Source organism: Pelodiscus sinensis, chromosome 25 (genome assembly GCF_049634645.1).
Source record: "Pelodiscus sinensis isolate JC-2024 chromosome 25, ASM4963464v1, whole genome shotgun sequence".
NCBI lineage: Eukaryota > Metazoa > Chordata > Testudines > Trionychidae > Pelodiscus > Pelodiscus sinensis.
The window spans coordinates 7999277-8025359 of record NC_134735.1 but is presented as its reverse complement, the minus strand read 5'-3'; the positions used below and the strand labels follow the sequence as shown (position 1 = coordinate 8025359).

At 51.7% G+C, this 26083-nt stretch overlaps 1 long non-coding RNA gene across 1 annotated transcript; it reads right to left on the bottom strand.

The window, feature by feature from the left end:
- Positions 1–2506: 2506 nt before the first annotated feature.
- Positions 2507–7100, bottom strand: LOC142819973 (uncharacterized). Its single transcript, XR_012897673.1, has 3 exons — positions 6985–7100; positions 6026–6209; positions 2507–2630 (listed from the first exon to the last, which is right to left on the bottom strand). It is a non-coding gene; the product is annotated as an uncharacterized LOC142819973 (long non-coding RNA).
- Between the last annotated feature and the right edge of the window lie 18983 nt (positions 7101–26083).

The following is a 26083-nucleotide window of genomic DNA, read 5'->3' as shown; positions in this document are numbered from 1 at the left end:
GCTGGGCACAAGGAAGCGTTTTCAGAGCTGGATCCTGTTTTATCCAGACCCTTCTGGGGGGAAGTGGCGAAGGTGTTGGATAAATGTCCTCAGCTTTGCTTATTTTGCCACGAAGCTCCCACAGCGAGACAAATTGGATACAGGAAAAAAACGTGCCTGGGCCCCAGTTTTGAAGTGTATGTGACCTGTTTTCTAGAGCGGATTTTGCAGCAGGCTCAAACTCGCCCTTTACCATGGGAGCTCAGCTGTGGCCCAATCGGACATGGATGTTGAGAGCTCTGATGAGCTGAATGGGGGGGAAGTGTGAGGTTAAACTGACCCTTGTGAGAAGATTTATGGGTGTTAAGCTTGGGTTTCCTTATACAGTTTGAGAGAGCAGAAATTGCCAGTCATTTATCCTCGAGGGCTAAAGCTTGAACTACTGGGGCTTGTGTACACGGGGAGAGGGGATCAGATGAGCTCTGTAGGTGCTCTCTTCTGGAATAAAACTCACTGTCTTCTGGAATAATTAGTGTTCACACAAAGGCCACTAATTATTTTGGAAGAGAGTGTGCACGTGGGCAGCTATTCTGGTTTAGCAGTTGTGGTGTATTTCCCCAAGTAGCTAGGCCTTGACACTCCTTGCATAGCTTAGTACAGGGGAGTCCAAACTTTTTTCAAAGAGGGCCAGATTTGATGAAGTGAACATGCGTGAGGGCCGACCATTTTGCCTGACATTCTTTGAACCATTAAAATTAAATGCAAATTAACTATTTTATGCAAAGTTTATTGCAAACGGCATACTTTTCATTTCGTCACATGGATGACAAATCTAAACAGGTGTTAAATCACTCTGCCTTTCATATCTGAAGGCCAGATGAAAAAAAATCCAGGAAGCTGAAATATATGTCAGGAACATTGTAAAGTACATAACATATTATTGGTAATAAAGGTTGTCTGTCAACTTTTAAGTTAAAAAAATATGAACAGGAACATAACACCAAGTATACATGTTGTGTCCAAATATATTTATAACTGATTTAGACCAACTGACATTAACTGAGATTTTACAATGTATTCATCTCAATACATATGGATTTGTTGGGGGCCTTAAAAGATAGATATTGCCAAATTACCTGTGGGGCCGTATTAAACCGGAACACGGGCCGCAATTGGCCCGCGGGCCGGACTTTGGACATGCCTGGCTTAGTAGAACACCAGTGCTGAATTGTTCCTGTTCCTAGGAATAAGCAAACTGCATTCCCTGAGGCCACCGCTTGCTTTTTTCTGGCGAAAAATTTCTTCCCTTGGTGTGAATTCCACTGTCTTGTCATCTTCCTGGTGGTTATTGTTTATATTTAAGTATGAAACTCAGTGTGTCCCTAACCATGAAGCTGGACCCAGTGCCTCCATACTGACAGTATTGCCTAGGAGCCGAGCCAGGCACTGTTCAGACAAGTGCCAAACAGTCCATGTTCCAAAGAGTTCACGTAGGGCAGAACTGATCCATGTGAGGGTGCGTTGGGAGAATGAGCGAGCAAAGTGGATAAAGTTGTGTAAGAATCGCTTCTCTGAGCAAATCCAACAGGAAGCAGTAGGTATGCATTACAGCAGAGGTGGGATGTGGTATTGAAGCTGTGCGTTCCTTGGCTATTTCACCCAATCCGGGTGACATGCACCTGCCGAGAGCTCTCTCCGCAATACCCATTTGTAGATCTGTGTGCTTTTGCAGCTCAGAGCTCCTGTTGACTCTCTGGACCAGCAGAGGGCATTGGCAGCACGTCTATGCTCCAGCATCTCTTGCATGGTTGCAGTTTTTGGTAGTTATGTCGTTTGTTTAAAACGGGCTCTGCACTTGGCTCTTTAAAAGAGACCATCTGGGGCTGTAACACCAGGCAAATCTGCAATCCCAACGGATCAAAATCTGCTTGCTCACAGCTATGTCCTGGGCTGCTCAGCTGAGTGTGAGGTTGTAATGGGATGGAGGTGGGCAGATAGTAAACGGGGCCTAGGTCACATGGGGTATTTTATACTGAACATAAAATCCTGACGGGTGCACTAGCAGGCGTGTTGGTAGCTGCTGCACTTCTTGAACTGTGGGGTCTGACTTTCTAACGGAATGCTAATGGCTTTCTAGGGCGCTTGGAGTGAGAGTAGAGGTTGAAGAGTGTTACTAATAGCCCAGGCCCAGTGCAAGGAATGGAGATCAGACCCCTCCCTCTGGCGAGCTAAACTGCAAAGGCTGTCAGTCAAACCTGGCCGGGGAGTAGGGTCAATGTTAGAGCAGCCGACAAAGATACAGACCCGCGGTAAGAGGCAATCTCTGCCCTCATGAGCTTAGTCTAATTACGCAAGACAGAGTGCAGAGGGATAATCCCAGAGACTTGCCGACTGTCACGCGGCAGAACTGGTACCAACATCTCCCAGCCCAGGGCCCTGCTCTCTGGGCCATACTGCTTGTCAGTGCTTGGAGTAATGGTAATTGATTTGTTACCTCACAGCTGCAGGGCACTGAATAAAACCCCATTGATGCATGCAGACACTAGGCCCTCTTGGAGTCTGTTATTAAAGACAAGCCCAAACTCTTGCTGTTTCATCTGCCTGCTGAGGTGGCTGGGTGTGATGCCCAGGATATGCCTCAGAGCTCTAACCTACAAAAAAGGAGACGTCTGAGTGTTAGTTGATATTTAACATCCTTACCCAAAACACCAGCACTTTTCATACTATCTGACTAATCGAATAGTCCATACATTGTGCATCGACTATTCAATTAGCCAATAGGGCGCCTCTGCCTTTGAAGTGTAGCAACAGCCTCTAGGGCTGTTGCTACGCTTCATAGGAAAAAGCGCCGTGTGGAGCCCTGGGTCAGCTGGGAACTCCCCCGCCGACTCGGGGCTCTCTGCAGCCAGGGCTGGCCTTACCATGAGGCGAACTGAGGCGGCTGCCTCAGGTGCCAGATTGTGGGGGGCATCGCTAGGACCCAGAGAATTGAGACCTTTCAAAGTTTTGGCCCAAACGAGGGGGCATGGGGGCGTCATTTGAGCTCCCCGCCTCAGGTGCCAATCTGGGGTCAGATTCCTCATGGCATTTCAAAGCTGCAGTGCCCCATGGATCCCAGGGTCAGTGGAGGAATCCCCAGCTGATCCCGAGCTCCACATGGCACTGCCGCTTTGAAACGCCGCATGCAGCCGGGGGACACCCCAGCTGGCTCCGGGCTGCACATGGCGTTTCAAAGTGGAATTGCTGAGTGGAGCCCGGGTTCTGGCCCCAGGCGTCCAGCGGCGCTGCCGCTTTGAAGTACCCCCTCCTCTCCCCCCCCACCCCTGCTGCGTCTCTCTGAGGCGGGGGGAGAGCGACTAGTCGACTATCCGATAAACATTTGCTTACTGGCTAGTCGACTAGTCCTTCACATCCCTAGTTTTAGGCTCTGGTAATAACTGTATGTGTGGTGCCACGGCCAAAGGGACTCTGCACATATGCAGTAGAGGGGTGGGTGCCATGCCAATCCTGGGAGCAGGTGAGCCACCCGTTCTTAATGGCTGTCCCCCCAGGAATTCCCAGCAGCACTTGGCCTTTTCCAACCAGACCGCCCCTTGTCTGGCAGAGAGGAAGAGATGCCAACGACAGGGAGGGGAAGATGGACTTGTTTCCCCTGTTTAGGGCAAACGAACATCCCACTCACGTACTCCCAGCTCCTCACGTTGGGCCTACAGCTGCGTGTTTGCAGCTTTCTCTGAAAGAGGAATAACAGCAGCTGTGGGTCTCTGGGGCATCATCAAGAGGCAGCTGTGTGCCTGGTTAGTTCATAGCATGGGGCTTCTGCAGTTATCAGAGGTGTGGCACCTGCTCTTCAGGGCTGCCTGGCTGCTCTAGGTGAGCAGGAGAAGAGCTGGACGGAGGGTACCCTCTTCTGCATTTCCAAGGTGGCGGTGGGGGGGATTCAAAACTCTACCCGGTTAGCTCCTGAGCTGCTAGAATTGTTACCCTAGTGAGAATGAATGGAAAGGAAGAGAGCCCCCCAGCACCCAAGGGATCCGCTTCTGATCTCATTTACACCACTCTAATCCCCCTGGCTTCAGATCAGTCTTGGTTGACACCCGTCGCAGTGAGGTCGGATTCTGGCCACAACACTGTGCACTTAGCATTCAAACTTTGCTGTTGAGCATTGAGCTTGGCAACTCTGCCTGCCCATCCTTTCCATGGCTTGATTTCCAGCGTTGTGGCTTGGCACCTACCACTCTTGCTGCCTTCTCAGGGGTGAGCTGAGAACACTTCCAATGTTGCCATGTCCCTGGGGGCCCCGCATGTCCCTGGGGGCTCTGCATCACCCTGTGTCTCCAACCTGTTGCGCACAGCGATAGTCAGGGCTCTGCTGGAGCTGCATGCAAATTCCCAGGGCATCAAGCCTAGCGGTGGGAGCCAATCAGTCCCCCCCCAAGTGGAATTCACAGCTGTGGGATTGAGTTGTAAACTGTATTGAATGCTTGGCTCCGGGAAAAGCACCACCTACATCACCAACACCGCCTCCTGGGTTTGCCGGGAAGTCTTCCATGGCATTTCGCTTTGCCTGCTGGATCTGATCGAGGCAGCTGGTGGTGGGAGGGCTTCTGGTCTTAACTGGCGAGGGTAGGTTTTAATGTGGGAAGAGCAGACGCCCAAATCTGTCTGGCCACCTGCATGTCCCATCCAAACCCGTGACAGCAGCACTAGAACACATTGGGATTTAGAGCCACGGTGCTTGATCTTCTGAACCTTCGAGTGTTAGCTGCTCCCGGTTGTCCCTGCTATGAACATGTTTTAGAGCCTGAGCTGGGGTTGGGAGTCAGGACTCCGGCGTCCAGCTCTGGGAGAAGAATGGGCTCTAGAGGCCGAGTGTCAGGATTCCTGAGTTTTATTTCCAGACCCGCTATGCATGTGTGGTGCTGAACTAGTTATGACCCTGGTCAGTGGGCTCAGGCAGCCGGTGGGGTGCAGGGGCTGGCAGAGGGCGGCCACTGGGGCCTGGGGGAGACGGGATCGAGCTCGGGCAGGCTGCAGGCGGCCTTTGGGGCCCAGTAGGGAGGGTGGATTGGGGTTTGGGTAGCCAAGAGTGGCTGCTGGGGTCTGGGGGTGTGTGTTGGGGCTAGGGCAGCCACGAGGGCCCGGGGGTGGGGGGAGAAGCGAGATAGGGCTTGGGCAGCCAAGCACAGCTGCTGAGGGTGAGGCAGGAGCAGGCTCGGGCGGCCGCCAGGGTCCCGGGAAGTTGGATCCTCTTCTGGCAGGATTGTCACATTTTCCCTGCAGCCAGTACAGTGTGTCACAGCCAGCCCAGTTCCTGTCCCACCAGCTCCAGAGAGAGAACAGACTTTTGCAATAGTGACTTTTTTTTTTTTTTTAAACTGGAGCAGCTGGGAGTCACGTGATCTCCTACCCAGCCGGTAGCAATAGAACCAGGGCCTGCCAGCCAGAACCTTCAACAGCCACAGTGTTGAAAGCAGCCCAGCGTCTCCTAAGATAACCTCTTGTGTTGTCAAGGAATCTGTGATGAAGTGGGGAGGGTGTTCGCTCTGTTTGCTTTGCTATGTTGCATGTGATTTGTACTGTCCTGTGGCAACCCTGCGTGTGTGCCTCAGTTTCCCTGGGTCCTGCTCGGCTATCTAGATGGAGATTGCAGGTGAGTCTCACCAAGGTAGCATGGCAGCCTATCACATAGGCAACGGTCTGTAAGCTGGCCTTTTGCCCGGGAAGCTAGATGGGGGGGAGGCAGGACTGCCTGCAGGTGGGGACAGGTTGCTGAGGGTGTGGGCTTCCCCCCCAAGGGGCGTAGAGCAGGATGGGGGAACAGGGCCCAGGGTCCCTTCTTCCTGAGATGCTCCTGGCTCCTAACAAGAAGTCTGCTCTGCGCTGTATCCCTGTGAACCGATAAACCTTCTGTTCTACCTGCCGGCTGAGTATCACTTCCGACTCAGGATGGGGTGCAGGGCCCAGTAGCTCCCCACCCTTCCGTGACCGAATCCAACCACCCTGAGCTACGCTGGGGGCTCAGAGGAAGCAGGTCTGTACTCACCTTCCCTATAACTGCAGGCCTGGCTGGAGTGCTGAGCTTCCCGGTGCCAGTGACACTTGGCACAAGCTGCCTCCCCAAGGCTGTGGCAGAGCAGAGCCTGAATTTGCGCTTGCAGGCCCCACAGGCATTACAAAGCAGTGGAGTAATGTGCTGGGGCAACTGGGTCAAAAGCAGCCCGGCCCTACTGGGAGAACAAAAAGCCAAAATTGCATTTCAGTAAATGAAAAGTGTCTACTAACAAGTAGCTGATTGTGGACAAGGGAGAATATGCAAAAAGCTCTGTTTGAAACCGACTAAATATTACCATGTGCTGTTTATAGGAAACAAATGGGGAATGGCATGCTGCATCCATAAAACCCTAGCCATGGTTGGAGTTTGGACAAAAGTTTTTCCACGGCTTTAGGTTATTGAATACCCTTCCCTTTCATGCCGTGCCAGGCCTGACCCCTGGACACATACCATGCAGGAGGAAGTTGACTTGTGGGAATAATAAACATTCCTGGTGAACAATTTAACCTGGCAGGAAAAGAGGCAACTTGCAGCTTTTCATATCTCAGCCTGATATTAAAGATGACAGTAACAATATGTAGACAAGAGAAGGGGGGAAGGGGGAGGGGGGCAGGAGGGAGGGACTGAGGTTGGGTGTAATGTAAAGCCGTGTCATGCATGGAAATCTGCCTGTGTATGGCAATGCTTGGGTGAACACAGGGTCCCCCCCTTCCCTGCACACAGACAACCACACGCATCCTCCAGATCAGGGGTGGGCAATAATTTTTGATGGGGGGGTACTCCAAGATTTTGGTATGGAAGCAGGACAGAATTCTGGCCTGGGGGAGGGTTGTAGGACGGGAGGGAGTTGTGACCTGGGGTAAGGGAGTGGAGAGGGTTTGGGTGGTGACCTGGGGCAGGAAGTTGGAGTGAGGGGTGCCAGAGACAGGCTGTGTCCTAGAGGCACTTACTTCAGTGGCTTCCGGTCAGCAGTCCACATGCCTCTCTGCACGGCATGGATCAGGAGGAATCTTCGCAGGCTGCCTCTGCCCCCAGCACAATCTCTTAGCTCCCAGTGGCTGGTTCCGGCCAATGGGAGATGAGAGATTGTGCTGGGGCAGAGACAGCCAATGGGAACCAGCCAACGGGAGCTGAACGATTGTTCCAGAGGCAGGGCAATGCACAAAGCTTCCCTCTCCCCCCCGGCACTGGAAGGCAGATGGAGCAGCTGCTCTGAGCCCTGCTGGTGGTCGCAGGCAGTGTTCCCTCTAAGCTGCGTGGCAGCACGGCCCTGCAGCTGCTTAATGACCCTTGCCCAGCCAGGGGTTCAGGACTTGCGCATGGAACTGCCTGGCTGGGTGAAGGGCACTTCTCCCTCTGCAGCAGCTCCTGCTGAGCACAGAGCAGCAAAGTCTCTCCCAGCCGGTAAGGAGGGGACGTGTCCCTACTTCCTGGGAGAGACTCACTGCTCTGTTGCATGATTTTTCAGGGGCTTTATTCCTGTTTTCTGAACAACTGAGATTGGTGAACGTGCAATATGTATACAGCTCATATGGGACTGGTCTATAAAGGCTCCTATGGCTTGGTACAATGGACTGTCTCCCACATATCATAATGAGGACACTTAGGGTACGGCTACACAGCAGCGTTATTTCGGAGTAACATCCGTTATTCTGAATAACTGCGAGCGTCTACACAGCTAGCCCGTTATTTTGAAATAATTTTGAAATAACGGGCGGCTTATTTCAGCGTTTGTAAACCTCATTCCACGAGGAATAACGCCTCTTTCGAAATAGCTATTTTGGAATAGCAGTAGGGTGGACGCTTCACTGCTGCTATTTCGAAATAGCTCCTCCTCCAGGGCCATTCAAAGTAATTACTCCCCAGTGCTTCCTGGGGCTGTAAATTGAGGTAGAGCATCCACATTAGGGAAGCCTGCCTCGGACTAATTTCCAGGCTTCCCTGTAGTGCAGACACGCTATTTCGAAATAAGCTATTTTGGAGTATTTCTTCCGGAATAACTTATTCCGAAATAATTGTGCAGTGCAGACACGACTAGTGTTTTTCTACCCTTATTCTCAAAATATTTTATGCAGGTGAGTCAGTAACACTGTCTCCATTTTACAAGTAGGGAAACTGAGTCACGGACATTCCTAAGGCTATTGGGAAACTCAGAGTTTTCTGGCTTTGCCCCTATCTTGCAGTCCCTTCACGTCTCTGTGCCTCAGTTTCTCCACCTACGAGACTGAATGATCCAGATCCTCCTGTTTAATGAGCTTTGAGATCAGTGGCTGATGGGTGCGATCCGAGAGCCGATGGTGATCACTGTTCGGGTACAGGAGTTCCTGGCTCCCAGGCCAGTGCTCAGCCCATCAGGCCTCACTTCTGCATATGGGCCCTGTTCCCTCTGACAGCTGGAAGGTTTCCTCCCCACAGAGTCTGGGCGAGGGATCATTTTGTGCATATGTGGGGATGTGACCCATTCTGAGCCCCTCCTTGTTTATGGGTTTGCTTAGAAGAACCTCAGACTGTTGCAGGACTTGTGACTTCGTGGTTACAGCAGGAGGCCCCTGGAGTCAGGCCGATCCTAGGTTCCTCTGTTCCTGGTTCCAGGATGGGAGTGGGGTCTCGTAGCTAGAGAAGGAGGAACGAATGCTGGACTCTTCCTATCTGAGGGCGAAAATGGGCCACCAGTATTTCTGCCCTTGGTTTCTCTGCCTTTCTCTCTCTCCTCCTCCCTTCCCCGTAGCAATTCCCATCCCCTGGGTTTCTCTCCCATGTCTCTTCTGATCCAGCCACTAACGCTATCAGCTCAGGACCCAAGAAGGCCTTCGCATCATAATCAGTTCTCTCCTATAGTTCAGTCACTAGTTACTGGGTTCGATGCCAAAATGCTCAAGCTGACGATGGGCTAGATCAGGGGTGGCCAGGCCATTTAAGAAAGAGCCAAAGAGCGGTGGAAAAAACGCGAAGAGCTGCATCAGAATTGTCAAGCAAAAAAAAAGGGAGGCTGCCCCTTTAAGAAACAAGCTTAGACTTTTTGGCCATATCAGGCTGCCATCTTGGATCGCTGCCCCAGTGAGCACACGGGAGCCGGGGTGGGGGGCACAGGAGCGGCTTTGTAAGCTGCACTTTTGGGGGAGAAGAGCTGTATGCGGCTCACTAGCCACGGATTGGTCACCCCTGGGCTAGATGGTTGGAATTGTCCTTTTGGGCCTCAAATGCTGTGGCTCTCTGGATGGCCCAGCCTGGCGTTTCTGGGGCTGCTGCAGCGTTGACAGGCCTTCCATTGACTTTGCTGGGCTTTGGACCAGGCTCTGGGAGAGGCCTGGAGAACAGAGGCCTCAAACCTGGGGCTGGATATTCTGTGCCCCTGCAGCTCCCCATGGCTCAGAGCAGTGTGTTCCTGGCTGATTCGGCCGGGATGGGAGGGGAGCCAGGGGCTGCTCTTCACACATGGGCCAGGAGAGTCATTCCAATCCGCTGGAAATGTTTTGGAAGGGGCTTTGCAATAGCACACAGGGCTGCACATCCCAGGACCGCGAAGCGGCTGCAGCCCCAGCAGATGCGGCTGGTGCTGTCCCTCAACGCCTGACAGGGGCAGGAAGCCTCCACGTCTGCTGCCCAGACCTGGTGAAGGCAGCGGGCGTGGAAACGCTCCCCCGCCCTGAAACATCCGGCAGGTCCTGGCCTATGGAGAAATGTGCTTCTCCTGCAGTCGCTGCTGCTCTGCTCCGCCTCCTCCTCTCCCGGGCTCCTGCACCCAGGGAAGGAGCACGATGTGACGTGGCAGTTGCTTTCCCAGCGGGCAACTGGGCTACTTCAGCCCTTCCGGGTCAAAGTCTCCTCTCCTCTTACACTTAGCCAGGCAGCCCTGATGACATCCAGGAGCTCCAGGGGAAAACGGGGAGCACCCTAACCCCCAATGCACAGGGATTAAGAATCCCTCCGGCAGCTGCTTCTCCTCTGGGACAAATCAGGAATGACTTGTCCTCTAGGCCAGGGCGAGGGTTCCTGGCTGGTGAGGATGCTGGTTTTTCTCTCCCTGCTTCCTCTGAATCTGGAGAAGCCTGGAATGTGGGTCCTGTTGGAGAGAGGACGCTGAATGCTGCGGCACAGCGGAGCCGCTGCGGCGACTCCTTGCGGCATTAAATCAGCCCCAATGGAAGTAGGGATGGGAAAGGCTGCGAGCCGCGTGTGTGGGGCCCAGGCATGTTGGACTCAGATCTGCTCTGTGGGGTTCTTCCGTTTGTGGGTGCTGCTGGGTATGGGGGGGCGGGGGGAAGCTCTGCGCTCCTTCAGGAAACGTTGCTGGGGTCGTGCATGGAGATCCGTGGGGAAGAGCCACCCATTTTGGGTTTCACTTGCCTTTTGCTGCCCTGGAATTCCAGCCATAGACGCGTCCTCCTATCGCAGGGCAAGCAGGAGCCAGAGAATCAGACGAGATTAGGGGGGAAAAGGGGGCCTATCCAGACAGGGTGGGGCAGCTGCCCCCTCTCGCTCTGCATGACCTGAGAGGCAGCAGAGATGCTAGGCAGCAGGGATGCCATCCAGCAGGAAGTTCATGTGCCAACCCAGCAGCTCTGGTCTACATACAAGAGGGCTCCTGTGGCCCGTTAAAGACTAGGAGGTTTATTTGGGCATAAGCTTTCATGGGCAAAACCCCATTTCGTCAAGTGCATGGAGTGGATATTAGAGGCAGCACAAGTATGCTAGAAAATGAAAAGGAGGGAGTTACTTTCTCAAGGGCGGGACCAGGGCTAACAAAGCCAATTCAGTCAGCAGACATAAGTGGGGGCCTAGGCCTTTCCCCTTGGGTGAGTTTTACCCAGCATGCACTGCTCATGCCATGGGGCTGCAGTCAGGCTGAAATGGTGCCCGGCCCTAGCGTTTCACCCCAGCCAACAGAGCTCCAGCCGAGGTTTCTTGGTGGGGAGCAAGCCCTCGTGACGTGAACTCCTGGGGTTTGGAGGAGAATTCTGTGCCCTTTGGCCACCTTCCCTTCGCAACAAAATTAGCAAGTGGACATGGCCCTGGAGACAGATTCTGATCCTCTGGGCAAACCAGGAGCGCCCATCCCTGGACGCCTAGGCCAGGGCGAGGGTTCCTGCCTGGCACAGAAAGCCATGGTGGCCGGTGGGGCTGTGGGCTTTTTTCCCAGCGCCCATAGAATCCGTCACTAAAGGAGGAAGCGAGGTTTGCAATCCTTTCCTTCCTCAATCAGCCAGGCTGGAACAGCGCTTTCCTTCCTCGGGCACGTGCCTGTCAGGGACTGTACCTTCCCAGGCTGTGTCAGCGATTCTGAAGTCATGTCCTGTGTTTGAGGCCGGGGGCAGCCTGCCCGTCCTGGTTTCTGCCTGGGTCTCTTGGAGAGGAAGGGCGGACTGCTGGGGGGTGTCTTATTTTTCTGGTCCTTTGGGGGGCCCGATCCGGAGCTCCCTGGAGTCAGCAGGCGTTTCTCCATCGGCCTGAATCGGCTTCCCTGGCTACTCCAAGCCAGAAGGGACCACTGTGATCATCCAGTCGGATTTCCTGTACCACCATGGGTGGTGGGTAATGTAGGCCAGGGAAGGCATTGCCTTCCCAAAAAAGACAGGGGTGGCCCTGCCAATCCTCCGGCTGGTGAGGAATGCTGGGGCCATGGTGGGGCTGTCCGGCCAGCTGGGACTGTAGGGGTGGGGCTGCCCAGCTGCTCCAGGGGGTGGGGCTGCCCAGCTGCTCTGGGATCATTGGGGTGGAGCTGGGGCTGTATGTCTGCCCAGTGTTGAGATGGGCGGGAGGGAGAAATGCTAGCCTTGGGCAGAAGGAGCGGGGCTGGGGCTGCTGCTGGTGGGAACGGGCTGGCTGGGTGGGGAGCATGGAGACCGCTGCTCGTTACTCCTGTTACAGGCCAGGTCCAGGGAGCGAGCCGGGATGCTGTGCACCTCTGGAGCGAGAGACACTCCTATGCTGAGGGCCGGGGCTGGCCCAGTGAAGGGCAGGTGATGGGGGGCGGAGGGGAAAGCCTGCTCCAGTGCAGGGTTTTTCAGTACAGGGCCCTGAGCTCTCCCTGGCGCAGTCTAGGAAGGCAGCAGGTCGGTCCCTGGTATATCAAAAAGGTTTAGAGTTCCTATTTCTAGAGGGTAGAGCACAGGGCTGGGATGTCTGGGGACCTGACCTCCGTTTCTGGCTCTGGAACAGGCCTCCTGCCGTGTGTTAATTTGTCAGTCTCCTTGTCTGGATAGTGGGAATAACCCTCCCTTCCTCCTGGGACGCTGAGGCTAAATCCATCAGTGGTTGAGAGGTGCTGAGATGTTTGGCATTGGGAGCCAGGCGAGGGGAATTGGAGGTATGGCCCCTCTGTCTGAACTACTGTCCTCGTCTTGGGTGCAGCTCTCCAGCTCTGGGCCAGCTGGGTGTTGGGTCGGGTCCCTGCGCACTCACAGGAGCTGGGTGAACATCTGCTTGGGCTGGGATGCGAAACAAGCAAAGGGCTGTTGCTGGAATCGGCTGTTTCGCGGCTGACCCTAGCTGAGCTGTCTGGGTTGGGGCCCGGTCCATGGCCAGTGCAAACCCTCTGAGCCCGTTGGAGCTTACACCAGGGTGAGCCAGGCAATTTGATAAGCGATGTGCTCCCGTCCCACCAGCTCCCTGCCAAACAACACAAATGTGGAATGACAACAACCCATGTTGATTTCTCTCTGCTGCTCCTGGGTCCTGCGTGTCAGAACACCCACACTCAGCTCAGCCGGTGGCACACACGCCCGCATCGCTATGGCGACGTTGGAGGCTGCTCCCACAGTAGCGGAGCGCCGGCTTGGGTTCTCGCCCCAAGGGGATGTTTGTGTGGTAATCGTGTTTCTGCACCTTCCTCAAACACAGCAAACAAATCGCATTTGGACAAGCGGAAAACTGAGATCGACGGCATGTTCCCCAGCTCCTGCAGGCCGCGATGCTAGGAGGAAGCCAAGCCTGCATGCCACCTGCCTGCCTAGCGGGTAACCCCATGCATCCATGATTGGACCTCTGCTGGGCTTTACCTGCCTTGCTTCTCACTCTACGCCCACCCAATTTCCCTCCACTTTTAAATACCCATCTTGTTTTTGACAAAAGTTTTCATGTTATTTATATACCAGTTTCTGCACTGCAGTGTGGGAGAACCCAGGCACAGAGAGATCAAGTGGCTTGTCAAGGATGCACAGGGGTGACAGATCCAGAAACTGAACTCAGATCATCCCTAGTCCCAGTCCACTCCAGTAGTTTAATGGTGGGGCTAGTGAATATTTATACTCTGATGTCATCTGGATTTTTATATACTTCTCAATTTGACTTATCACACTTTGTAAGTGTAATGCCGACAGGCGGAGTCGAACCGGGGACCTCTGGAGCTTAGTGCAGGAGTTAGGTGCCAGCTGGCACTCAGCTAAGGCTAGAGAGCAGACACATCAATCTCTCTGTAAGTGGTCTCGGTGCCACTGGATGGGATGGTGCACCACACCCAGCAAGTGTGTGGGTTACATACTTCCCCAGCTGAGGAAGCACACCCGACGCTTCAGAGACATCCCAGTTGAGCCCCCACTTGTGAACGCCAACAGGCAGAATTGAACCTGCGACCTCTGGAGTTCAGTGCATGAGTCTCTACTGCATGAGCTAAAAGCCAGCTGGCTCTCAGTTACGCTGTAGAGCAGACTCATTATTCTCTCGGTAAGTGGTCTCGGTGTTGATGGAAAAGAGCACCACACCTAATAGGTGTGTGTGTTACATAAGCTCTACTCCAGCCCCCTGAGATGATGGTATTTCAAGTAACAAAAGAACTAGAAAGAGCCTCCAACTCCCTGAAAAACTCTACTCTCCACATAACCAAACAGAGGGGACTTTTGCCACTTCCTATAAATAGCTGCCCTCCACCCTTTTCAAAACAGGTAAAAAGATGGGCCTTTCAGCTATGGGGACCTGTCAGCAGCACTGCTGGACTCCTGCAGCTGTGCCACTTTAAGGCCAGCTCTACACTGGCAGAGAAAATCGATGTAAGATGCACAATTCCAGCTATGATAATTGTCAATTTTCTGGGGTGATCCCACAGCAGGAAGTTGACAACAGAAACTCTCTCATCATCTTCCCTTACTCGCAACAGCTAAATTGTGCCTGCGAGGAGTACCACAGTTGACGGGGGGGGGGGGGTGCCCTCAGTGTTTGATTTAGTGGGACTTTCTTAGACCCACTAAATCGCACCCTGGGAGATCGATTGCCAGAGCATTGATGGTAAGTATAGACAAGCCCTTTGATCTCCCAGGTAGCCATTAGCTTAATTATACCATTTCCAATGATTGATATTAGTTGCCCATACTAGCACTTTTGTCAGTGAAATTTGATCATTTTTGACAAAAGTTTTGCTGACAAAAGTACTACTGTAGACAGCCTTAGTATGATCATTCCTGGCTTCCCCGTGAATAATCAGAGCTGGTTGAATTACTCCCTGTTAATAAAATGTTCATTGAGAAAGAGAGCCCCTTTCTCTGTTAACAGATCAATCCAGCATTCTGCATCTATAGCTAACAGAGCAGGTTGTAAAGCCAATCTTTTGTATGCAAACGATGTTCTGCTTGTCTGACCTTTTTTCAGCTAAAAAATGTTACTTGTCTGCAAGAAATTTCAGAGTGAATCACAGTGAAAATATTTGTGTTTTGGGGTTTGTAAACTTGAAATAATTTGGTTGGTCAATTTCAGATTTGGACACTTTTTTGTTTTGGAAAAGTCACTTTTTTCTCCCCATGGAAAAAGGCTAAAGTATAAGAAAGTATTTGAGTGTTCGAAGGGAGAGCCCATTTCTCACACTTCTCTTTTTTAAAACCATTTTTTCAACTGGAAAAGGTGCAAGAAAGTAAGCTTCCATATTTCCTGATGGGCTCATCAGCTCTGGATTCCAAGGCTGCCTGCCCCAACTGCAGTGCCAGTGTTGTGCCCACGTTGGGTCTTGTTCCTCCATCAGGGAAAAGAAAACCAAAGATGGTGTTGAATGTCAGTGGATTGGAAAATGGTGGAGGAAGACTGACTCCCTTGTGAGCAGGGCTGTGGGGTCAGTGCCATCGTCTTAGCAGGCTGGTTTACAAAGAAATGTGCGTGTGGTTTTTTAGTGTGTCCCTGTGGGCTCCGATTTATTTTCTGGCACTTGCTAAAAGGTAACAACTACAAATGCGCTCCTCCCAGTGCCCGGCACAAAGACCGGAGAGGAGGAGAGAGTGAGCACTCTAGACAAAACATTCAGCAGGGCCTTGCATCAGCACCTTTCAGGGTATTAAACAATAAGGAGCTCGCAATGGGCACAGACACTCCCATCCTGCAAAGGGAAACCCTGCAAAACTTTCACTCTGAGGCGTAACCTTGGGGACGGATGGAGTCATGGGACCTGTGGGGAGATTCGTGATTTACACTCCTTATTGCTAGACATGGTAGGAGGTGGTCCAAGCGGCTGCCAAAATATCCGACATTAATCTTGGAAAAATATCCTGTTTTGAATGGAGGTGGCGGTACAGCGGTAGACCAAACATGGGGCTGTGGAAAGACTTCAAGGTACTTGGTTACTGGAGTATCACTTAGGGCCCTTGATCCTATCTGGTCAGACAAATTAACCCCAGGGGAGTCAGCGAAAGTGTGTCTGTTTACCTTGGTTATGTACAGAGCAGGGCAAACAATGTGTAGGGAATAATTTAGTTGCAGAATTGAGCTCTTGTAGTCTGCAAATATTTTCCAATCATGCATGCAAAGAAGGAAGTAACATTGCTGCAAAGGGGTGACAGGCCAGTTATTCACCCACTTTCACATGCAACAGCAGGCCCAGGGCATCTAGCACGTGGCAGAATGGCATGCTACCCACAAAGACTCAGAGAGGGGATGTGTGCAAAGAATCGAATGGGATAGAATCGGGGTTTTGCTGGAACGAGAAAGTTTCCAAGTAGAAGTTGGATTCTCCCAGAATTTTGGACCCACATGTTGGGTGCTGCATCCAGTTTTGCGCCCCCCCCCCTCATTACAGAAAGGATGTGGACAAATTGGAGAGAGTCCGGCAGAGGGCAACAAAAATGATGAGGCTGGGGCACATGACTTATGAGGAGAGGCTAAGGGAACTGGGCTTATTTGGTCTTCAGAAGAGAAGAGGGAGGATTTGATAGCAGCCTTCAACTACCTGAAGGGGGGTTCCAAAGAGGATGGAGAAAGGCTGCTCTCAATGGTGACAGATGACAGAACAAGGAGCAATGGTCTCAAGTTACAGTGGGGGAGGTCTAGATTGGCTATTAGGAAAAACTGTTTCCCTAGGAGGGTGGTAAAGCACTGGGATGGGTTGCCCAGAGAGGTGATGGAATTGTCATCCTTAGAGGTTTTTAAGGTGAGCTGTGACAAAGCCCTGGCTGGGATGATTTAGTTGGGGTTGGTCCTGCTTTGAGCTAGGGATATGAGTGACTAGTCGAGTGACTACTTGACTAGTCGCTTCCCTCCACCCTGTTGCCTCTGAATCAGAGGCAGCAAGAGGTAGGGGGAAAGCCAGCTTCAAAGCTAGTTCCACCCAGTGCTGTCTCTGCGGTGTAAGGGGAGCAGGGGATGCAGAGCTGCAACAGGAGCATCCCCCCCATCGACTAATTTCCATCGACTACTTAATTAGTTAATCGATACTTAACATCCCTACTTTGAGCAGGGACTTGCACTGGATGACCTCCTGAGGTCTATTCCAACCCTAATTTTCTATGATTCTATGAACCAGATTTTAAGTGTTCACATGAGTATGTTTGTCTAGTCATCCTGCCCACCCCATGTCTGTTCGTCCATACCCATCCATCCAGTAACAGACTGGGTTCCTGCGCCTTTGTTCCTCCCTAGTGGCTAGATCAGAGGTGTATGGCTTTACTACATCCTCCAAGATAGTGGAGCCTGTCTTTTAGATTGGGCCATTAAGGTGCTTGGTCTTAGCTCCAGAGCTTCTGGGTGCAGTCCGCACAGATGACCCTGCCCAGCTGGGAACACATCTGGTTAAGCTTTCCTGCCTTACCCATTGCTGTACTACCTGGGCATAGCGGCGTCTGTGCAAGAGAGCCTGGCCTTGGGAAGCCCCGGAGAGGGGATGGTTCCATCATGAGACAGTAGAGTATCTATATGCCGGGGCTCAGGATGGGCCGTTATGGACGAGAGGTGGGCTGCCGAGGAGAGCACAGGCCGAATGCACAAGGATAATGCCGGGGAATCCTACCTGAAGCGGGATTAATAACTCCAAAAATGTGGACTATGGGGAGGACGGTGATGCTGACTGTGCAGCTGGGCTAGCAGGGAGCCTGGCTTCCAATGCAGAAGGCGCACAGCCCCGGGAACAGTAACTGGGGTAGGCCTCCAGCAGCCTAAAGCGAAGGAGGGGGAGTCAAGAGCAGGGGGATGTTAAATGGTTAACCGCTAGGCATATTGGTAAGCAGGAGATTTCCTGGTATGCTCACCAGTTAACTGATCCTTGTCAGCAAACTCTTGGGGTGGCCAGACACCCCCAACCACGGGCAGCGGGACAGGTGGCAGCGCTCAAGTCAAACCAGCAAACTGCTTAAGCGCTCTTGTTTAGCTGGTTAACCATTGTAACATGCCACGGAGCTCAGCCCTGCTCTCAGTTACACATAGGCAACAGGGAGCAATCACAAGCAAGGCCTGGGGGAGCAATGCTGAAATGATTCCAGCCCAGGATCATAGAATCACAGAACACTAGGACTGGAAGGGACCTCGAGAGATCAAGTCCAGTCCCCTGCCCTCACGGCAGGATCAAGCACTGTCTAGATCATCCCTGACAGGTGTCTGTCTGACCTGCTCTTAAATATCTCCAGTGATGGGGATTCCACAACCTCCCTGGGCAATTTATTCCCGTGTTTAACCACCTTGACAGTTAAGAAGCTTTTCCTAATGTCCAACCTAAACCTCCTTGCTGCACTTTAAGCCCATTGCTTCTTGTCCTGTGTTCAGAGGCCGAGGAGAACAGTTTTTCTTCCTCCTCCTTGTGACACCTTTTTAAGTACTTGGGACTGGGACTGGATGGGAGAAGATGGAAAGTCCATTGTGGGCCCTGGAAGGTTACTGTGACGTAGTGTGGGTACCCTGCTGGGGCTGTGGGTGACCTCTGCTGTCTGTAGCACGACCCAGCAGGGCAGGGGGTGAGTCATTATGCAAAGGGGGCTCCAAACCTATCTGACCAGCTACCCCCCAGGGAGAGAAACAAAGGAAGGTGGAATGCTGCCCCTGGCTGGGGGGCAGGGCTGGAAGAGAATTAGTTAGTCTCTGTCTGGGAAGCAGGGGAGAAGGAGCTGGGGAGGGGGCTGGGATTGTAGGGCCCAGCCACCCCCCATCTCAGGCGGGGGCACTGAGGCCTCTTAGCCCCAGTTTCTGTAACCAGATGACTTCTGTGCTGTGCTGTATCCTGGAGAAGCAATAAACTCCCTCTATTCTACTGGCTGGTGGAGTCTGTTCGTGCCACTACGGGGGTGCAGGAGACTGGAAAACCCCAACGCGTCGTCACAGTTACCAAGAGGATGAGTGAAAAGGACGCTAGGGTCTTCCCCTGAGCTGCCCCACTGTGCAGACTTGGGGGGGTGCTAGTGCAGGGCTGGGGCAGCAGGGAGCTGTGGGCATTTTCAGTACCATGCTGGCTAAGCCTGCCCAGAGCAGGTGTAGGAGAGGACCCGAAGCAGATAGGATCAGAACCAAGAGTGGACCGAGAAGCAGAGGCGGAAGGTGGGCTAGTGGAAACCCAACCCTGTTGACAGTAACAGGCCTGGGGGAAGAAGGCAGGATTTAGGGCTAAGATGTTTTCATATTCCCTGCCTGCAGCCCAAGTGTCCCAGGGCAGGAGCCCACCCTCTCTCAGACTGATGGACAGTTGAGGGTGTAACAAAGCATAACAGCTCATTGCTTAAATAAGGACTGAAAACTATTAAAATTCCTGCATGCAAAAGTCCAGCGTTTCCTCCCTTGCTGTGCTTGGCCCTGGGCTGAGTGGAAGCTGGGAGAAATCCCTCAGCCTCCTCCCCTTGTTTACTCAGACATGACATTTGACAGGGCATTTTTTCACACTTGTAGTGTGTGCACGTCAGGCTCTCTTTGGAGTCGGCAAGGAATGTTTTGAGAACGGGCCCTGTGCTTGTATCCGCTGGGAGCAGCAGGATTAATTTATAGCTCCCTAGCGACTAATCCAAGATCAATAAACCTCCAGTCCACCCTTTGCATTACCCTCCCCGTTTGGCCTGGCGTCTCCGCTGTCCACATTACAAACATTAATTATCCATCAGCCCACGTTCTCCCACACAGGCAACTTTTTCAGTATTTTCACTGGAATATTTTTCTGTTATTGTTATCCTCTTAAAAATCTTTAATATCTGCTTAATCCAAACAGTGTTTTGTCCAGTGTTGGGCTGATGTGTCTGAAGCAGCCGGGGGTAAGCACCAAGTTTTTGTAGGGTTCCTTAGAGCTAGGTGAATAAGGCAACCCGAGGTGCCATGTTGCCAACCCTTCACATTTTAAAAATGGATCTTGCTTTGGTCATGCCATGTTTTGCTTTTTGCAAATATTTGAGTGATCAACTTTTGATGCCAAAAATGATTCCCAGGGGGAATTTCAAAGTCTGATGCACAAGCTTTTGTGGGACTCCTCGTGTGTAAATTCATGCCAAATGTTGTCAGCCAATCAAAGAAATTGAAGCAATACCACGTGACTTATCTAACCAATCACAATGAAGCAAATCAGTTCACATTTCAGGTAGTCCAGATCAACCCACTGAGTAAAATATTTTGGGGGAAGTTTAGCAGCCAGTTAAAGTCAGACAGTGAATAAGTTTGGGGAAATTGTTCATGGCTATTCTGCAGACCTATCTTTGTGTAATTATGTATAGGGCCCCATGTATAGGGCCCCTTTGATAGGATAACGAGCCTTGTGGATAAGGGAGAAGCGGTGGATGTCATATACCTAGACTTTAGTAAGGCATTTGATACGGTCTCGCATGATATTCTTATTGATAAACTAGGCAAATATAACTTAGGGCCACGATAAAGTGGGTGCATAATTGGCTGGATAACCGTAGTCAGAGAGTTGTTGTTAACGGTGCTAAATCCTGCTGGAAAGGGATAACAAGTGGAGTTCCGCAAGGGTCTTTTTTGGGACCCGTACTGTTCAATATCTTCATCAATGATGTAGATATTGGGATAGAGAGTACGCTTATTAAGTTTGCAGATGATACCAAACTGGGTGGGGTTGCAACTTCTTTGGAGGATAGGGACATAATTCAAAATGACCTTAGCAAGTTAGAGAAATGGTCAGAGGTAAACAGGATGAGGTTTAATAAAGAGAAATGCAAAGTGCTCCACTTAGGAAGGAACAATCAGTTCCATACATACAAGATGGGAAGTGACTGTCTAGGAAGGAGCATGGCGGAAAGGGATCTAGGGGTCATAGTGGACCACAAGTTGAATATGAGTCAACAGTGTGATGCTGTTGCAAAAAAAGCAAATATGATTCTAGGTTGTATCAACAGGTGTGTTGTAAGCAAAACTCGTGAAGTCATTCTGCCGCTCTACTCTGCACTAGTTAGGGCTCAGCTGGAGTACTGTGTCCAGTTCTGGGCGCCACATTTCAAGAAAGATGTGGAGAAATTGGAAAGGGTACAGAGAAGAGCGACAAGAATGATTAAAGGTCTAGAGAACATGACCTATGAAGCCAGGCTTCATGAACTGGGCTTGTTTAGTTTGGAAAAAAGAAGATTAAGGGGGGACATGATAGCGGTTTTCAAATATCTAAAAGGGTGTCACAAGGAGGAAGGAGAAAATTTGTTCCTCTTGGTTTCTGAGGACAGGACAAGGAGTAATGGGCTTAAAGTGCAGCAAGGGAGGTTTAGATTGGACATTAGGAAAAAATTCCTAACTGTCAGGGTGGTCAAATATTGGAATAAATTGCCAAGGGAGGTGGTGGAATCTCCCTCTCTGGAGATATTTAAGAACAGGTTAGATAGACATCTGTCAGAGATGGTGTAGACGGAGCTTGGTCCTGTCTTGAGGGCGGGGGGCTGGACTCGATGACCTCTCGAGGTCCCTTCCAGTCCTATGATTCTATGACCCATACGCAAGCATATTGTAACTGAGTGCCTTCCATAAGCTAAATTTGCCAGATAAATGACGTGCAAATTATTCCCTTGACATTGCCTGTGTTATCTTGTTGCATTGCATAACAGGTGCTCAGAAACTAAGGTGCTGAGCATGGTGTTAAATTATATAGATTAGGCCGGGTAGAAGGGGTACCACCCTTGCTCCGCCCTGCTCCACCCCTCTGAGGCCCCACCGCCTCTCACTCTATCCCCTCACCCTCTGTTGCTCGCTCTACCCATCTTCACTCACTCGTTTTCGCTCCTGTCTGGGGGTGGTTCTGGGCTCTGGGTGGGGACAGGGATGAGGGATGTGGGTGCAGGAGGGGTCTCTGGGTTGGGGGGTGGAGACGAGGGTAGCAGAGAATAGGAGGGGGTACTAGGCTGAGGCAGGGAATGGAGTGTGGGAGGGGGTACAGGCTCTGGACTGGGAGTGAGGCTTCCAAGGTGGGGCCAGAAATGAGGAATTCAGGGTATGGGAGGGGGTTCCAGGCTGAGATGTGGGCTCCAATTGTAGAGCGTGGGCTAGGGATGAGAGGTTTTGGCTGCAGGCTGCCCAGAGGCTACAGTGGGGAGAGAGGACTCCACCCAGCTCTCTCTGCCCCACAGCAGCACCTGGTCTGGGGGGGGGGGGGGAAGGCGCTTCTCCCCTGGCTGCGAAAGGTCTGAGCCATTCTGGGTTGGGATTCTCCCTGCTACAGCAGGTCTGTGCTGGGGCCAGCAGGGAAAGGCACCTCTCCTTACCATGGCAGGTCTGTGTTGTGGGAGAGGCATCTCTCCCTGCCAGAGCCCCTGAGTGGGGCTTACTACACAGCAGTGCAGCTGCACGGCCACACAGCTGAAAGCAGGGCTACTCAACATGTGGCCCGCGAGCCACCTACGACCCACGGCCCATTTGTTTGTTTGTGCAGTTTGGGTTTACGCGGGGCTCAACACGCGGCCGGGAGCTGAAACAAAAAAGGAGTCAATAGAATAGTCTCCTGTTGAGATGTGTTTTAGTAGTTACATTCCTGGACTGTCATTGCTCATTAAAAGTGCTGTCAGATGGGTGGGAATCGGGTAAATGTTGCATTGTATTACTATCAGCAGAACTGACTGAAATGGGGCCTGCCTGTTGTGTAGTCTTGCCTTATACTTTGTATTCATGCCCATCACTGTCAAAGAAGCTATTTGCATCTATATTTGCATGTATACGCAACCACACTTAAGTTGCAGCCCTCGGCATGTGCTGTATCATTGTGGCCCCCGGAGCTTCCTAAATTGAGTAGCCCTGGCTTAAAGGGAACTTTGGGAGTGAGAACGATCAAAGACTATACAGTCACGAATAGTGTAGAAAAAGTGAGTAGGGACGTGCTATTTATCCCATCGCAGAATCCCAAAACAAGGGCTGACTTGATGGAATGAATAAGCAGTAGGTGGAATATAAAACCAAACAGATGTACTTTTTCATGGAACTCATTGCCATGGGATGTTGTGATGGTCAAAAGTACAGCTGGATACCAAAAAGAACTGCACACGTTCCTGGTGGATAGATTCATCAATGGCTATTAGCCAGGATAGGCAGGGACACGTCACTACACTCAACCTCTGACTGCCAGAAACTGGGAGGGATGATGGGATGGTTGATTCCGTCATTGTCCTGTTTTGTAGACTCCCCCTGGAGCCGTGGTGCAGGCCGCTATCGGAGGCAAGATACTGGGTGAGATGGACTCAGCAAGGCAGGTCTTCTGTCCTCTCTGCCTCTCTTGCATTTGGGTCCTCCAAGAACCTCCCCCACTCCCCAAGATCCAAGTGGTACTGAGAGGAACGGTGCCTCTCCACACACATTCCACACTCATGGTCTCGGGCCCCTCCCTGCCTCAAAGGCTCCCAGCCAAATACTTTCAGGTTCTCCTTTGCGATAAAGTCTGGTTTTCATAATTCAGCTGGGATGCCAGCCCCAGCCTCTGACATGAACCACGCAGACACGGGAATGGCCCACGCCATCGCTATACGCCCAGCGTCGCCCTTTGCCTTAATCATCGCCAGCGCAGGGTTAAACGAGCACCCCCCCAGAGGGCTTGCCGCTCCTGAGAGCCAGTGCGGGGGACCCTGTCACCATTCTTTCCCAAGATGAAATAAATATGAAAACAGTAGCACGGAACAGGATCTGATGGAATCGCAGTTTAAATAAATACGCGCATTCTTCTCCATGGGAACCGAGCCGGGCCGTCCGCCCGCGGGTGGGCTGCCCTCGCCATTCCCACACTGTGTCAGTAAGACGGCACCGGGGCAGGGTTACAGGCAGGGACGCAAGATGGGAGCAATGTGGGAGAGGAGGGCCTGTGCAGGTGGCATGGCTGGACTGCTGTTTGCTTTGCTCATTGGTGGCATCAGCATGCACCAAACACACTTAAATGTGGGAGAGAAGCTGAATTCTGGGTGTTGACATGTTTTACTCCATGCTCACAGGTAGGGTTACCAGATGGTTTAACCAAAAATACCAAACACCCTCCCCCCCAAAAAAAAATCCCCACCAGGGAAAAAATTCTGTTGGGGGGAAATAAAGGGAGAGACCAAAGTTGTTGGGGGGGGGGGGGGGGGGGAAGGGGGGACCTGGAGAGTTAAACAAAAAAAATTACAAAAAATAAAACATTAAAACAGCATGGCCCCTTTAAGAAAAGTCTTTAGGCTTTCTGCCAGTAGCCATCTTGATCAGAGCCAGAAGGCAGCTTCCCTGCGGAACCAGGTAAGCCAGGAGGGGTGGGGGTTTCCAGGGGCTGGGCCCGGTTGCTGAGTGTGTGTAGGGTTGCCAAGTGTCCGGTATTTTTGCCTCCTGGCAGGGAAAAAAATCAGAAAATACCCGACATTTTAGATGTCTGGTATTTTCTGAATTTTTTTACCAGACAGGAGGTGAAAATACCGGACTGTTTGGGTCAATACCGGACACCTGGCAACCCTACTCGCAGGCAGCAAGTTTTTCCTGGTCAGGTTTAACTCTGATGGGGCATTCCCTCGAATCAAGGCCTATTCCCCCAAATCAAGGCCACACAGGCCGGTGGATTCATTTGGACATTCTATGAAGAAAGGGAAAGTTTAGGCTTATGATTAGGTACCGATATTGGGATTTATTAAACCAGGGACTGTTCTTCCCTAGAAAAGTGGTAGATGTCTAAGGCTTGGGTCTCTTAGCGGTGAGGCAGACAGGGCACTAGATGATATATGGTCATAGTTCCCGCTAAGGGGTGCACCTGTGCACCCAAAAAATTCTTCCCCCACCCACCTCCTCTGGAGAGCCGCACAGCAGCACTTGCATGGCAGGCAGCTGCTCCGGTGGGCTGGGATGGCTGAGATGGCGTGGTGAGGGAGCTGCTGGGGTGGAGGGCTGCAGGGAGGGGATGCCTGCTCCAGTGGCTGGGACTGCCACGTGGCAGAGGGGGCCGGGGCCTGTTCTGGCAGCTGGGGCCGGGAACAGGATTTGCCTCATGGCAGGGATGGGATGTTTGCTCTGGCGGCCAGGAACGGAACATGCCACATGGCCAAGGAGGGGGGCGGGGTCTGCTCTGGGGGCCGGGAATGGAACATGTCGCATGGTCAAGGAAGGGGGCGGAGTCTGCTCTGGCGGCCAGGAATGGAACATGCCACATGACCAAGGAGGGGGCGGAGTCTGCTGTGGCGGCTGGGAACGGGAAATGATGCATGGCAGGGGAAGCGGGGTGTTCTGCTCCAACAGCCAGGAACGTGTGTGTGTTAATAAATTGGGTGTCACGGTGGCACACATCCAGACCAGCACGCAACCTCAATATAGGTGCATAAGCCAAAACTCACTCCACTCATGGTTGGAAAATCTTAGAGGGAGCACTGTATATGGTAGAGGGTAATTCTCTGCTGTCTTGGGGGAATGGAGTGGATGGCACAATAGGCTTTTCCTATTTCTACTTTCTCTGGGCCTGGTTCAGATCTCAAGCAAATTGGAACAACCCATTCAATGGAATTGCACTACTGAGAGATCAGAAGCTGTGAGCCATTGGCTTGTTTTATCCTGAGGGGAATTTCAGACCACGCGAAGGGAGGGTGGGGAAGACTGTGTCATGACTCCAACCAGTGTTAAAATTGAATGAGCTGAGCCAGTTTTAAAATAGCTTGGAAATTTTCGGAAATTTCCCTTGTCTATACCGGTGCTATGAAAGGTAATCTGAAATGAAAGCTGAGACTGACCTCTTTGTAGGTATAATGATACGTGCCTGCAGTCATGAGATGTCTCTGTGTGCTGTATTTATCTCCAGGCTGGTAAACAAGAGAGACTAATCCGGAACCCAAACTGGGTGGAAGCCTGTTTCTCTGTGTCTGTAGCTGTTTACTTAAATAACTGTCTCCTAATTTAGAAGGACTGAATCTCTATATCATGGTAGTGCCAGAAGTGGGGAGTACATTTTAAAAAACCCTTTATGGGTCCCTGCATCTTGAATGTAGAGTACCTGGGTCAGTCTGCTGTGATCATATATGTCAATAGCCACACTGTTTGCTGTGTGCCAGCTATAAAGGAGACTAAAGCAGGGAACGGCAGGACTGTGTATTGCTCCGTGCCCAGACAGTGCTTCAGAGCTCGGAAGTATCAGTGAAACCGAAAAAGAATGACTAGAAGTGATTTGATACACTCTGATAAACAGTGTCTCACAGGAAGCTTGTCAAGAAAGATTAGCGTCTAGATCCATGGCAGAGTTCCCAAAGATTCCTTTGGTATGGGAACAGCTCCTAAAAAATAACCTAAAGCACAGTTAGTTCAGCAAAATGACAAGTAGGGAGGAAATGATAACCGCCTGCAAATAACTGAAGGGTGCGAACACTGTGGAGGGAGAGGAATTGCTAACAGCCATCATGCACGGGGATGCAACTGCATGAATGAACATTTAGGCTTCAGAGGGGTAGCCGAGTTAGTCTGTAACAGGAAAAACTTAAAAAA